This window comes from Mobula birostris, chromosome 1 (genome assembly GCF_030028105.1).
Source record: "Mobula birostris isolate sMobBir1 chromosome 1, sMobBir1.hap1, whole genome shotgun sequence".
NCBI lineage: Eukaryota > Metazoa > Chordata > Chondrichthyes > Myliobatiformes > Myliobatidae > Mobula > Mobula birostris.
The window spans coordinates 44,744,283-44,758,799 of NC_092370.1; the positions used below are offsets into that span (position 1 = coordinate 44,744,283).

Below are 14,517 nucleotides of genomic sequence, written 5' to 3' on the forward strand. Positions count from 1 at the left end.
AAACACTTAGGGGCCAACTTCCAAATGCACATAGATGCCATTTCTGTCGTTGGTGTCTGCAGATGCATATTTAATCAAGAATACCACAGCATACTGCAAGAAAGCACATAAACTGGAAAAAAACTATCATGAGCCTACTGGATTGTAAGAAAATCTTTGGTAGGACAAAGAAACAAAAATGTGACAATTCTATTCTTCAGTATTATACAAGTCATCACACCGATGAAGATCTTGCAGTTAACTTGACACATAACACTATTCTCAATATCTAAAATCTTTAGTTTTATATCAAGTTGCAAACAAGAGAGACATGCAGAAAGTGTATTCACTGAGAAAAATTGTGAAAGAGAATAGCAAAAACATTGTGGGCCTTCTTTACCCAAGTAAAAATCAACTGTATAAATAAAAACTGCATACAAAAGAACACAAAGGACAGATTTTCCTTGTCAAATCCTCTATACAATTTTGAAAAGAGTTTCACACAATAAAATTCCAAGTGACTATGTAGCAAAATGAGGCAGTCTGTTATTCCATCAGCTCTTTGACAAAGACAACTAATTTAGAGATTCTCACTGGAAAAAAAACAATGGATATTGATTGGATTGAATCAACTGCTTAAAAAAGAGTAAATGTTCATGGAAATGCCTTCCTTTAGCATTGGAACATTTACAGAAAGTTGGAACTCTGGCAGAATCTCCTTTTAAAGAAAGAGTGGACCTATTTGAAACAGAAAAGACTACACACACTGGACCTGAGAGCAGGTTTGCCCTGCATCTAGAAGAAGGGGTCATGGTCTCAGGTTGTAGTGCAAGCGATGTAGAATTGAGATGAGTGGAATTTTCTACAAAAGGGCTGCAGAGTACTATTCCAGGAAGCAGACATATGGATTTCTATACAAGTAGTAAAGGGAGGGAATGAATATGTGGAATTGACGCCAATGATTGGCCCAGAGTCATATTGAATGGCAGAGCAGCCTGAATTACTTATTTCTGCTCCTACTTGCACCAAAACACTCTACAGAAAGCACTTCTGTGAAACTGTTGATTGACCATGTCCTTTGCAGCTCTCATCCTTGTTAAGCAATTTGGAGGAAGCATTTTTATCGCAGATTCCAACTTGAAGTGACAGCAGGTTACCAAGGACTTGGTGGCTGTGGGTGGTTAAAAGCCAAACAGAGATTTTGCTTTCATCAGACGGGGGCAAGGAAACTCAAACAGCAGAAGTAAATCAAACATGTTACTTCCTACCATTTGCACCATAGTAATCCTATTAGATATTCCAGATATGCATTATCTTTCTTCTGAGGTAGAGAAAACTTCAGATTCAATTTATAAATGATTGTCATGTAATCTCTTCCCAAACCCCACCTTTCAGTAAGAATTGAACACCAAATATTCTTCGGATATCTCCGACATAGATACTGGAATATATTATTACATACTTAAGCCCTATTTTAACCAAAGCTTAGCGATCAGCATATCATTCTTTAAAGGATTTAAAATGGGATGTGCATATTTAGGAAGCAATGATCAGAAAAGTACTGTTCTATAAACACTGATGAAGTATCAACAATGTTATTGAAAATTTATTAATGAGAATTGCAGAGTTATATACTACTCACTCATATACAACACAATGCAGAGAACAAACTCTTACCAACCACTCCTATCAAAGCAACTGAACAGGACTGGTTACAAATTGGTCTGGAAATTGTAAACGAGATTGTAAAGACCCAACAGCTCAGAGACTGATTTCTCTTCAGATCTGTTCTCCCAGTGCTCAACTACTGCGACCTGATGAAACCTGACTGATTAAATTTCAAACTGCTTAACTCTATTCCAAATTTGTGCAAAGGACTGACTTTATTCAAGCTGTTTATGACTATTAAGAGATAGATCCAGCTCAAATACCATCTATAAATTTGCTGACGATACAACCATTGTTGGTAGGATCTCAGGTGGTGACAAGAGGGCGTACAGGAGTGAGATAAGCCAACAAGTGGAGTGGTGCAGCAGCAACAACCTGGCACTCAGTGTCAGTAAGGTGAAAGAGCTGATTGTGGATTTCAGGAAGGGTAAGACGAAGGACCAGATACCAATCCTCATAGAGGGATCAGAAGTGGAGATAGAGAGCAATTTCAAGTTCCTCAGTGTCAAGATCTCTGAGGGTCTAACCTGGTCCCAACATAGTAATATAGTCATAAAGAAGGCAAGACAGCGGCTATACTTTATTAGGAGTTTGAAGAGATTTGGCATGTCAACAAATCCACTCTAAAGCTTATATAGTTTTACTGCGGAGAGCATTCTGACAGGTTGCATCACTGTCTGGTATGGAGGACTAAAAGAAGCTGCAGAAGGTTGTAAACCTAGTCAGATCCATCTTGGGTACTAGCCTAGAAAGTACCCAAAACATCTTCAGGGTGCGGTGTCTCAGAAAGGCAGCGTCTATTGTTAAGGACCTCCAGCACCCAGGGCATGCCCTTTTCTCACTGTTACCATCAGGTAGGAGGTACAGAAGCCTGAAGGCACACACTCAGCGATTCAGGAACAACTTCTCCTCGGCCATCTGATTCCTAAATGGACATTGAATCTTTGGACACTACCTCATACTTCTCAAAAAAAATATACAGTATTTCTGTCTTTCCATTTTTTTTAAAAAATCTATTCAATAAATGTAATTGATTTACTTGTTTATTTTTTTTATTTTTTCGCTCTGCTAGATTATGTATTGCATTGAACCTCTGCTGCTAAGTTAACAAATTTCACATCACGTCGGTGATAATAAACCCGATTCTGATTTGATTTTTTTTAATATTTTCATGATGAACCTATTGTAAATTTTAAGATGAATATTCTAAATATGTCATCTGTAATATTGCAAGCTATAAAAATGTTACCCAAGTGTACTTGAAGCAGTGCACATGATAATTATACATTATAACATGGCGCATTCAGCAATACTCAGCACAAGAAATATCCTTGCAATATGCAAGATTGAATCAATGTAACATTCAATGTGGTTACATGCTTTTAATTTGAGCTGCAATATAAAAATCAATTTTGAAATCTTTCCAATGGTAAACAGTTAAATTCTCTCACACTGTTGCTGAATTTATTCAAAATAAACTTTTCTTAAAAAAAGGCTCTTCCCTTGTAAAATTTTATGACAATTAAAAAAGCTTCTATAAACCTTTCAAAATTTCAGAACACCAAAATGCTTTTACAAAAACTTAAGTACTTTGAGTGTTATTGTTGTTACAAGTGTAAGAAACATAGCTGGTCCGTGTACAATGAGTTCCCACAAATAGCAATGAAATAATAATTGCTCGTTTTGAATAAAAAAAAGGAACAATTTTGGTTAAAGAATAAGCATTGGTCAGGGGCTGGGAGAATTCCCTTTTTCAAAAGATTGCTACCTTTTAAATCCATCTGAGAGAGCTTTTGAAGCCTTAGTTTAAGATCTCAATGAAAAAGCAGCACAAGGTACACTATACAATGGAAAATATATTCAAAAGCTTTATAAATAAAACCATTTTCCCACAATATGGTACAAATTCAGCCACAGTTATAAACAAATGAACAATCCTAAACAACTGAATATTATGAAATTCCAGTACTGACTAAAAATGGAAAGAGCTTAGCAGATGGTTCTTTTTAATTTGAATGTAGCAAATGACATGATTTTTAAAAAGCTAGTATATAAAAAGCTCAGGAGTAATATATGACTTATGACGATGCACTGAAAAGATAAGTATACTATATCATTCTTCCACAGCTTTCTCAAATCTTCATTTCCTTAACTACAGAAGCTGATCACATTGACTATTCTACAGACAACAATAGTGGAAATACCTAGAAATTGAAGACAAAAATTAGAACACCAATTCAGTAACTTTGAAAATGCTCCACGTGAAGAATTTCAAAAAAAAAATCGTGAATGTCTGTAAGAACTTGCATTTAAACATAGACCTAAATATGTTGAAAGCAAAGATTTTGCTTTCTAATTTAATGAAACATTAGAAACAGGAGTAGTATGCATGATAGCTGACCTTCCATCTCAGTTCTATCTTCCTGCATGATCATTCACTCTATAATATCTAGAACTTTATCCATATTGGTTTAGAATGCTTCTTATTCTGATCCTGTTCAGGACTCCTTGACCAGGTGAAGCATCCAACTTTCATCTAGCCCATCTAACTCAGAGAATTTTGTGAGGTTCAACCTCATTCTTCAAAATTCTAATGAATACAGTCCCAGTCTACACGATCTCTCCTCATAAAGCAAACCTTCCCCCTCTGTAACCAGCTGTGCCAAATTCATCCCATTTTTCATAAGGAGAATAAAACTACACAATGTGCCTGGTGCCTTCTCACCAAAATTTTTAACTCCTGTTTTCAAATCCTCTTTATAATAATGCCCATCAGACCACTTGAATCTCCCAATCGCTTGATGCTCCTGCACACTGGCTTCCACTGACGTGTATAATGACACCTGGATCTCATTAAAGACTTATATTACCCAATCTCCCATCATTTAAAAACACATTGTGCTTTCTTTTCTCTTCCATACACCAAAATTGATAATTTTACACTTTTCTAATTTTGCAATATTTTAGGCCATGCTTGTGAAAGAGATATTCTAAATATATTTTACTATATTTTACTTTCCTATTACAACTAAAAGAATAAAGATAGACTGAAAACATTAATGTATTAAAATATTTAAGTTCCAGGTTTTGGCAGCTATTAGTTTAAAAACTAAAGTAATCTCACAGAGTATAAAAATGGATTAATTTTCAGGATAACAGCACCTAATAAGCTCAAACATGATTTTGCTTTCAGAAGATAGCTCAAACTGGGCTCAGTTTATTCAAACAGAATTTCAATCTATTGACTCATGCCTCTGATGTCTTTTTGAAGATGAGCACATTTTCCAAGTAGGGCAAGATTGCCCAATATCAAAACAGTTTTACAATTCAATATCTTCAAAATGGAAACAAATCTTGAAATTTTTCCAGTTCATAGTTCAATAACATCATCAAAAACATATAGATTTTAACTAATAGCTTCCAAGAAACTTAAGACCTTAAATATGTTAATGTATTAATATTTTATGTTAATTGCTAGCAAGTTAAATAGAAAGTAAATGCAATCTATGGATTGCAACCTATACTGGAAATGAAAAATCAAGTACAGCACAGGATCAGATTAGAAATTTGAAATTATGGGGCCAATAGCTACCATGGCAAGTCAGGCATCTGCATTTGACCTTTTTGCTGTTTAGAGTCAGTGGTGCAAATCGTCAAGGTTGCCAAATAATCTTGAATCTGATATTTAGAGTGAAACTAATCAGTTTAGCCTTTCAATATTTGGCTTACACATGGCCTGCCCACAATACTTAATGCTTATCATCCAGTTTGACTGATCAGCTAGGAAAATCACTTTCTGCTCATTTGCACACGAAATGAACGGCCATTGCAATAATCAGAGGTGATAATAAAATAGGATTAATATGCATTCACATCTGCTCCAAGAGGGGAAAAAAGTATTGTCAGAACATTAATATTTACTTTTAGCCTTCTTGTAAGCGACTGAGTGTTAGTATCCCACAATTGGCAGCATAACACTTGACTTCCACATAATTAAAACAAGATGGAAAGATGATGGTATCCATAACTGATGATATTGCATTCTCCCACATTTATTTACCATGGCAGATCTAAATCTGCAATACACTTCAGAGGTAAATCACAAGATTAGGGGAGGGTATTGTGGTGAAGCTAACAGCTGGTACCTCATCCTGCAAAAGACCTGGGTTGATTCGTCACCTCAGGTTCTGTCTCTGTGGAGTCTGCACGTTCTCCTTTTGACTCCATGGGTTTCCAGCTTCCTCCCATATCACATGAGCATGGTAGCTTTATTAACCAAAACAACTTGTCCTGAGTGTAGGTGAGTAATTGAATCAGTGCAGTGGGGGAGGCATTGATGAGAATGTGGGAAGAAGCTTCTTAAGAATGGGGTTAATGAAGAATTAGTGATCGATGGTCAGTGAGACTCGATGGGCCAAAGGGCCTATTTTATTGACTATGACATACAGCGATGCACCAAACAGTGGCTAGACCACACAAGCAGAATCAAAACTCATTCACAGCTTTTATCAATTTTCTTTCTTTCCATACCTGCATCAGTTTCTGATTCTAAGTATTAGAAAATTCAAGTTTTAAAAACACTTACAATGGACAATGTAAACATTTAGATTGCAGACAAGTGTACTAACTTTTTCTATTTAATGAACCACTTCCCCGCCACCCTCCCTCCTTAGAAACGTATTGGACAAAGCAGTCCAGCCTGAGGTCATGCAAATTTAATAGAGATGACTGACTAAATAACTAGAAGCCAAATTTAGTTACTGATTCTGATCTCACCTTGCAGGTCGGAAAATGTGATGCAGTGTAGGTGTTATTCAATGCCAACTCTCCTCTCCCCAACCTCAGTGTTGCCTACCAAGACTTGCACAGTGCATCCAGTAAGTATATAGTTCACCGTTGGTCAAATCTACAGCTATCCATTTATTTTCACATCATGCAATACAGTCCTTTTTGTTTCACAGAGGTATTTCTATATTTCAGGGGAAAAGGTTAGCAATCTGTGGCTGTAAATCCAAAACATGTTTTACCACTGAATATAATCTTTGAACTACAATGACAGTTATATACTAGCATGAAACCTAGAGACTGATTTTTCTTCTATGATAATGTACTAGTGTTAATAAATGGGAGCAAAAGTAACCATCAATGAGGCATTCTTCAATTATTAGAACACTTGTACTCATGAAATTTATGGCCCATTAGCTATCCACCCAAAATGTTTTAAATTATGGCACTTTCCTTTCTATCCTTACAGGCAGAGGATGAGGGGAGTCCCAGTAGAAGTTTATAAGATGAGAGGCAGATATAGACGACTGGTATCTTTATCCCCAAGGTCAAAATACTAGAAAGTATACATTTTGAGGTGAGGAAGGGGAAAGTTTGAAAAAGATGTGGCTGGCAAGTTTTGTGCTAACGGAGAATGGTAGATGCCTGGAATGTAATGCCAAAGGTGATGGTAGAGGCAGATGCATTAGAGGTATTTAAGGAGACCTTAGACAGGCACATGAATACGCGGAGAGTGGAGGGACATGGACCATAGTTTAATTATGTATCATTATCTTGACGCATTCAGCACAACATGGTGGGTCCTGTGCTGTACTGTTCTATGTTCAAAAGCATCTGGGCACACACTTGCTTTCACCTTTTCACTGGTGGGCCAAAAAAAAAAATCATGGGTCTTCTCAAAACATTGTAGCCCTTGTAGTGGTAGGGATCTTACACTGATGTAGGGCAGGCATTACCACAATATGCACTAACCCAGTAACGCTGAGTAAACTACAAACACACACCGACCCAGTAATGCTGAGTTAACCACATACTGCCCGTACCTAACAAAGTGGCCACTGAGTGCATAGTTGCAGTCTTCTGCTGCTGTAGCCCATCCATTTCAACGTCCAATGTTGTACACTTTGAGGAATTGAGGATATAAAAAAAAATCATTTTGAACCTATGTAACCTCTGGCTAAAAGAATAATTGGGACTGAATAGGAATTTTTGAACTGAAGTAAACTCTGTCTTCAGCAGTTAGCTAAGACAGGCTCATTACCAGTTCTCCTTGGTGTGCAGAGGGGCATTGAGAAGTTTGATAACATTGTACATTTTACCCTCGTTTGAGTAGGGGGAGGAGGGTTCATGGATAAGGACAGGAATGAACATCCATCTGTAATGAAGTCAGGGCCTAGCAAAGAGAATAACTGATAAGGACTGGACAGCACATCCATCTGTCATTAAGTCTCGATTTAGCGGACTCTCTTATCTAAGTAATTAAGTTCTGCACCGACAGAACAACTGGTGGGTGTACCAGTTCAAATAACATCTTACAACAGTAAGGTATGGGGCTTACTATGTATAAATATACGGTTGTAACCTGACTAAGTGGGCCCACTTGTCAGATGGTGGCAGTATTACGAGTCTTCCCTCTGACAACTGGGTCTCAAACTCCTGCAGGAGGGTGCACAATAAACTGTTGTAATTATAACAAGCTGGTCTCCTGAGTTTTATTCAGATTCCACTTTAACACACTCCGAGATGCTCGTCTACATGCCACAGTTATAATGCATGATGAGTTACTGTTGCCTTCCTAAGCGTGAAAATCCCAGATCATCAGCAGTTCTGTGATACTCAAACCATCCCATCTGGGACCAACAATCATTCTATGGTCAGTCACTTAGATCACATTTCTCCTCATTCTGATATTTAGTCTGAACAACAACTGAACCTCTTCACCATATCTGCATGATTCTAAGCATTGAGTTGTTGCCACATGATTGGCTGATTAGATGTTTGCATTAACAAGTAAGTGTACCTAATAAAGTGGCCACTAATTGTATACTTTAATGCTATTATAGTTTTTAAATTTAGAGAAAGTAAACTTTTCTGTGCTTCACACTGTTGGGTTTGTGGAAAGTTTAGGCAATTGGCAAATTTGTCATTGAATTAATGGCAAATGGTCATAATTTTATGGGAAACCTAGGCAGGGGACAGGGAGAAGGAAGAGAGCCACTGAATGCAGTCCTCACTCTCGCAGGGCGTTGATATGTCAATCTAGTTCAGCTTCCGGTCACTTGAGATTCACAGGGTTCTAATATTGGAGAACGAAGCAAGAAGCAGCCATCGAGGGTGTTGAGACTGGCAACACGCCATTCAATGTGATGATTTTCTGGCAATAGTTGGTGTAAGTGAATGGAGTTGAACACCACACCAAAACAAAATCAGTGAACAGCTACTCGTGCTCTTATTTGGAAAGAGTGGACATTGACGAAGCTAGGGAAAGCTGCTTGGTTAAAGAAACTGCCAATAAAAATAGTGACTCAAATGTATAAAATCATACTTGATTTTTTCAGTTAAGCTAGTCAACACTGTTGTGGTGGTGATGTTATAGGGAGTGGAATTTCCAATTTTCCATTAACTTTACATGACAAAATGCTCTCTGCCATCCCCTAATAAGCCGGTTGTAATTTTAATGATAAGCTTTCTTATTCTGGACCATCAGGAAATAGTTTCTCGCTACTTACCCCACTAAATAATTTAATTAAAGTTAATGTAATAAAGCTGTTTACAATAATCTTCTATATTGAAGAAAACAGAAAGCTATTCCTTGCAACCACAGTTCAATTTAGCTTCAGTTGCCATTCTGGTTATCTTGAGCGACACCCTCTCCAAGGTCAATATCCCTTCAGGCAGCTCTTTAAACAAGACCTACCACAATTATACAATTAAGATAATTTTCACACACCTTTGTATTGCAAGATAAAGGATAACATTCTACTCAACTCATTTTCTATACTTCAACTCCTTAATCTTTGTTAATCTACTGATTTCTTGTCACTGAGAGAAAAAACTGGTTCCTCTATTGTTCAAAGCAGGTAACCTTGCATTTCCCTATATGAATCCACATCGAACAATACCATGCACTACTGAAATAAATTATCTTTGCAACTTTCTACTCATACCCACACTACTTAGATCCAATGTTGTTAACAATTAAGGTGATACATGTTCCATTATGCCTGAAAGCCATAACACAAGATCTGATATCTGGGGGATACAACTACCTTGTTCCTTGGGGGTAAATACCTGTTTCTTGTTGAATCTCTTGCCTCCCAATTTCCTACAATAGCCGAGTTATTTAAAAGAATCCTTCAACTCTAAACCATCTTATTCTGAACTCCATCCAACGAACAGGAAATCCCGAACTGTAAGCCGCAGTTGAGCTAACCAGGTACATAAATTATTACAATACATTACTACTAACAATGCATATCATCTAAGATTCTCTTTATCAAGGTTGGAAATAATTTAACAATGAATTATGTTTTGCTCGGTTTTGTTGTAATTCAAGTGTCGTATGCCAAGTGCAGATGGCCTTTCCATATGTACCACAGATTTCTTATTGCTTCAGGAATGTAACTTCCCCAAAATGCTTCAAGATGTTGCACGTTTTTGTTAGTCTTTCCATTACTTCTACAGCAAACATATCCAGCCCTCTCCCGTGCTCCTCCATTAGATGCATCAGGTCCACGACTGCAAGCTAAGATCTGTGGGCCCCTCCTGTCACTTTGTGAAGATAAGATGTCATAAAACACCACTTTGAGACTTAGTAGAGCACTAACCTAATTTCCCATCAGTCGCCCCCCTGCCACCAGCATGGCTCAAGACTCCAAGAAACATGGGTTGTTTGTCCTGAAAAGTAATAAGATCTTCTTCGAAGTTGATTTCAATATATCCGATGTAATATAAATGTCCTCTACCGAAAGCTTATTGGCCTTCACGGGAATAATCGCCAGAAATGACCACGGGTCTGACCAGTTAGGATTCTCGACTCTGAAATCCGCTCCTTCCGTTTCCCAAGTGTTTTATTTGTGAGGCTTATGTAACAGAAGCAATGTTTAAAATACTGTACATTGGCACAAAACATCGCGCTGTTTTAGATGCAAAATATTCCTGCTCCACCACAACCAACTGCCCAAGTTAAGACAGATCCAAGTGTGCACGGTCAGTTACCTTCCTTTGAATTTGAAGAAAGCAGGCACCCAAGCTCGAAGGCCCCCCTCCCCAAACCGACCTGCTCTGCGCGGTTTTGTTTTAAACTGTTAGCCTTGGCTTTTTTTTAGCCCAGTGTGAGCCCCAGCAGCCAGCCGCCCGGCTTCCCAACGAACAATACCGAACCGCGAGTAGTGTTCGGTCGCCTTTTACAACAGTTCGCAGTGCCACTTGGAGTTAAACGTTTTCACAAACAAACGCCGGGTGGACATGATTCACAACTTCCTTTTCTCCCCCCCCCCATATTCTTATCATGACCTTTCCACTTCATCCACACAAAAGAGCGACAGGCTATATCTAGCAAAGCGAACGTGCTTTTCCAGCCTGTATGCACTTGGGAGGGGGAGGAAAGAGAGAGGGAGAAGTAATTGAAAAAATAATAAATGACAGCAACTGTTCCAGGTTCGCTTCGCTGTCTGTCGTTTCCCCGCACACAGCGTGTACACCGACGAAGCTGAATCACAGCTGAGCTCCAGGAACAGGGCATCAGACATCGAGTCAAACCTAAACAGTAAATTACTTGGTTGCAATTATTTACATTTTTTTAAGAAAAGACGACCTACCGGTAGTAAGGAAATCTGCGACCCGAAGCCGGCTGCCGTGTGGTGCGGGGAGACTGGAACGTGGGCCGGATCGCGGTGAACGCGAGACAATGTATCGCACGATGTATCCCGGCACAGCAGCGACGCTAAGGGAGACTGTGAACTGTTCCACACACACACTACACTCACAACCGGCAAAACCAGCACTGGGAGGAAAACGCCTCTTAGTAGCTCCAGCCCCGCCTGGCGGATTAAAAAAAATAAATAGTTCACTTCTAAATTGCTGGCTTTGTAACTGCATTGAATACCTGCCCAAAATTATTCTTCCAACGAATGTGCAAGCTGAATTTGCACGACGGTTCATACCCCTTATTTAATGGTTCAGTCGCGTAAGTCAAAGGAGAAAATGTTTTTCCCCCCTTTATCAACGAAAATTGGAGGCGTACTGCAGTGGGTGATAATTTACTGAAAAGACTAAGACTCAAAAGGCAGTAGGCGTCAAAACAACAGAAAGTGTGAATTCTCTGTGGCTCTTTAAAAATACACAAAATACGGCGACCATATTTATTCCTTTCCCTGTGCATTTTATATTTGCTGCAGATATACGTAGGTATTTTATCATAATTAAGGTCATTTTATAACAGCTACGTCTAAAAATAATATTGTAGAACATGTTTCATCACTGTTCATGTAGATGGGCAGTGAGAAAACAGTAAAGAAATTTATATGTTCGTAATTCAAAAGCAGGCAAAATAATGTCACCGAATTTACTATTATTTCCCATCTTGAAATACTGTAGTAAATTATAACTAAAGATATAAAAAGTGAAAATAACGGTATATCTCTGGGAAAAAAACTTAACTATCTTTAGGGTAATAGCATCTCGTATAACGGTTAAAATAATTGGCGTTTCTGTGGCATGGTAATACTTCCCATTTCAAAGAGCATTTTAACAGGACTTAGAGGGGGAATTCCAGAATTTAGGATAGAATTGAGGGAATAGGGAATGCAGCAAAAGTTGGAAAGTAATCGATTTGCAGATGTTTACAGAGCAAGTGAACGATGAAACCAAGGGGGAATTGGAAAACAAAACCAAGAATTTTAAATTTCGGTGTTTAATGGAGTTGGTAGCACAGGGATTGCAGCCTGACAATACATTGTAAGTAAGGAGAGGTGAATGAGTTTTCATTAATAGTGATGGAAGACTAAAGTCAGATCTGGAATGCTTTGGAATAGTGAGGGCTGAGATAAACAAAATCCTCGTATTTTGTTTAGTTCTTCTACTTGCCTTGCACATAAAGTAAAAACGACAGATCTGCAAGTTACAAAACCACAATTTAAATATATGCACTATTGTTAATATGTCTGTAAAAACAAAGATGCTGTATATTGTTGAATATCTAGATATTTAATGATACATGTTAATTGTGGAAAGCACAAGGACCACCTTTGTCTGCTGTATCACCTAGCTTCTCAAACAAATCAAAGTATAATGGGATTACACTATTGTACTCATTAGCACAAGAAAAAAAGATGTGCAAAAGGTCATAACTGAAGGAGTCTACTGACCACACAGAATTGTAGAACTGGAGTAAATTACAGAGAGGGCAAAGGCTATGGGGGATTTTAAACACAAAAATGAGAATAATATACTGTATGCACTGCCAGGTTAGGAGCTGATGGAAGTTGGTTAGCACTGGGTGATAATGAATGGCGATTGGATAAGGGCTACAGAGTGTTGGATGACCTCAAGTAGCAAGAAGAGCACATATTTCAGCATCATTAGTTAATTGATATAAACAGAGTCGGGAAGTAGTAAATCAATATGCAAGACAAGTGAGAAATCGTCATGCATTGAAGTGAAGAAGTAAAAAAAAGTTTCCATTAGTTTCCAAAATATGCATCCATCCTTTACCTCTGACCATGATTTAAACGAGAATATCATTAAATAGACTCGATATGGTTTAAAGAAGTTGAGTTGTGTCAGATGTTGTTGGACATTATTCCATTTTTCTTCCATGGAATGGCTTCACAACACCTCAATATTTATCAATCACACGGAATTTATTGCTGTTTCATTCATGGTGTGTTGGAACCTTAATCATGAGAAGTCGAAAATCACCCATTTAAGCTCCTGTTTATGGAAATGTGATTGAGGGTTGGACTGAACTGGTAGCACAGTATTCTGGGGTGAAGGTGTTTCCAGTGTGATAGAAGTGGAGGGAGACTTGCTACTGATTAGAGAAAGCATCACTGTAGAACTTACAGTGGATATTCCCAAGGGTTGTCCAATGAAGCCGTATGAATAGATCTTAGAAATTAAAAATAAATGACATCACTTTGATGCTAATGTACTTTAGCCACCCCCCCCCCCCCCCATAGTCAGTGGGAATTAGAGGAGTGGGTGTGCTTGGAAATCACAGATAGGAAAGAATACCAAGGTTCTTAATGACAGGTGAGTTTACTTTCTCTGATAGTAACTGAGACTGACATTGGTTAAGGGATTGGATGAGGCGGAACTTGTTCAGTGTGTGCAGGAGAGCAAAATGTAGATGGCCCTACTCTACATTTGGTCTCCTTAAGGATTGAGGAAAGGGTAAATGCAAGCAGGCTTTTCCCAATGAGGCTGGGTGAGTCTAGAATTAGAGGTCATGGATTAAGGGTGAAAGGTCAAATGTTTAAGGTGAAAATGGGGGGGGGACATCTTCACTCAGAGGGTGTTGAGAGTGAAACGAGCTGCCAGTGGAAGTGGAGGATGTGATTTCAATTTCAGCATTTAAGAGAAGTTTGGATAAACACATGGACGGGATGGTTATGGAGTGCTTTGCTCCAGATGCAGGTTGATTGGACTAGGCAGAATAATATTTTAGCATTGGCTGAAGGGCTTGTTTCTGTGTTGTGGTGCTCCATCACTGAGGTTTTGCATGGTAGACTGGTTCAGAAGTTTAGAATAAATGAGACCCAAGTTGAGAGAGCAATCGGACACAAAATGGACTTGGTAGTATGAGGCACAGGATGCTACGGGAAAGGGAGAGGGGGATTAGTTGGTGAGCGTGATTTGTAGGGTGGAGTTTGGTCTTTCAAATTGCACAGATTGGAGACATGTAACCAATGGTGTGTCGCAAGGATTGGTACTAAGTCCTTTATTGCTTGTCATATTTATTAATGATTTGGAAGAGAATAATAGTGGCATGATTAGTAATGCAGATGACAACAAAATTGCTCATATAGTGAACAGTGAAAAAGGTACTTAAAGTTACAACAGATATAGATCATCTGTGAAACT

General features: G+C 38.3%; 1 protein-coding gene across 1 annotated transcript in view; it reads right to left on the reverse strand.

Moving 5' to 3' along the window:
* The window catches only part of fam110b (family with sequence similarity 110 member B), a 179,863-nt gene extending 168,442 nt beyond the window's left edge, over nucleotides 1–11,421 (reverse strand). Inside the window, exon 1 of the mRNA XM_072256951.1 lies at nucleotides 11,253–11,421. The gene's annotated coding sequence lies outside the window, so the exon portion shown is untranslated. The remainder of the gene's footprint in view (nucleotides 1–11,252) is intronic.
* Nucleotides 11,422–14,517: the final 3,096 nt, after the last annotated feature.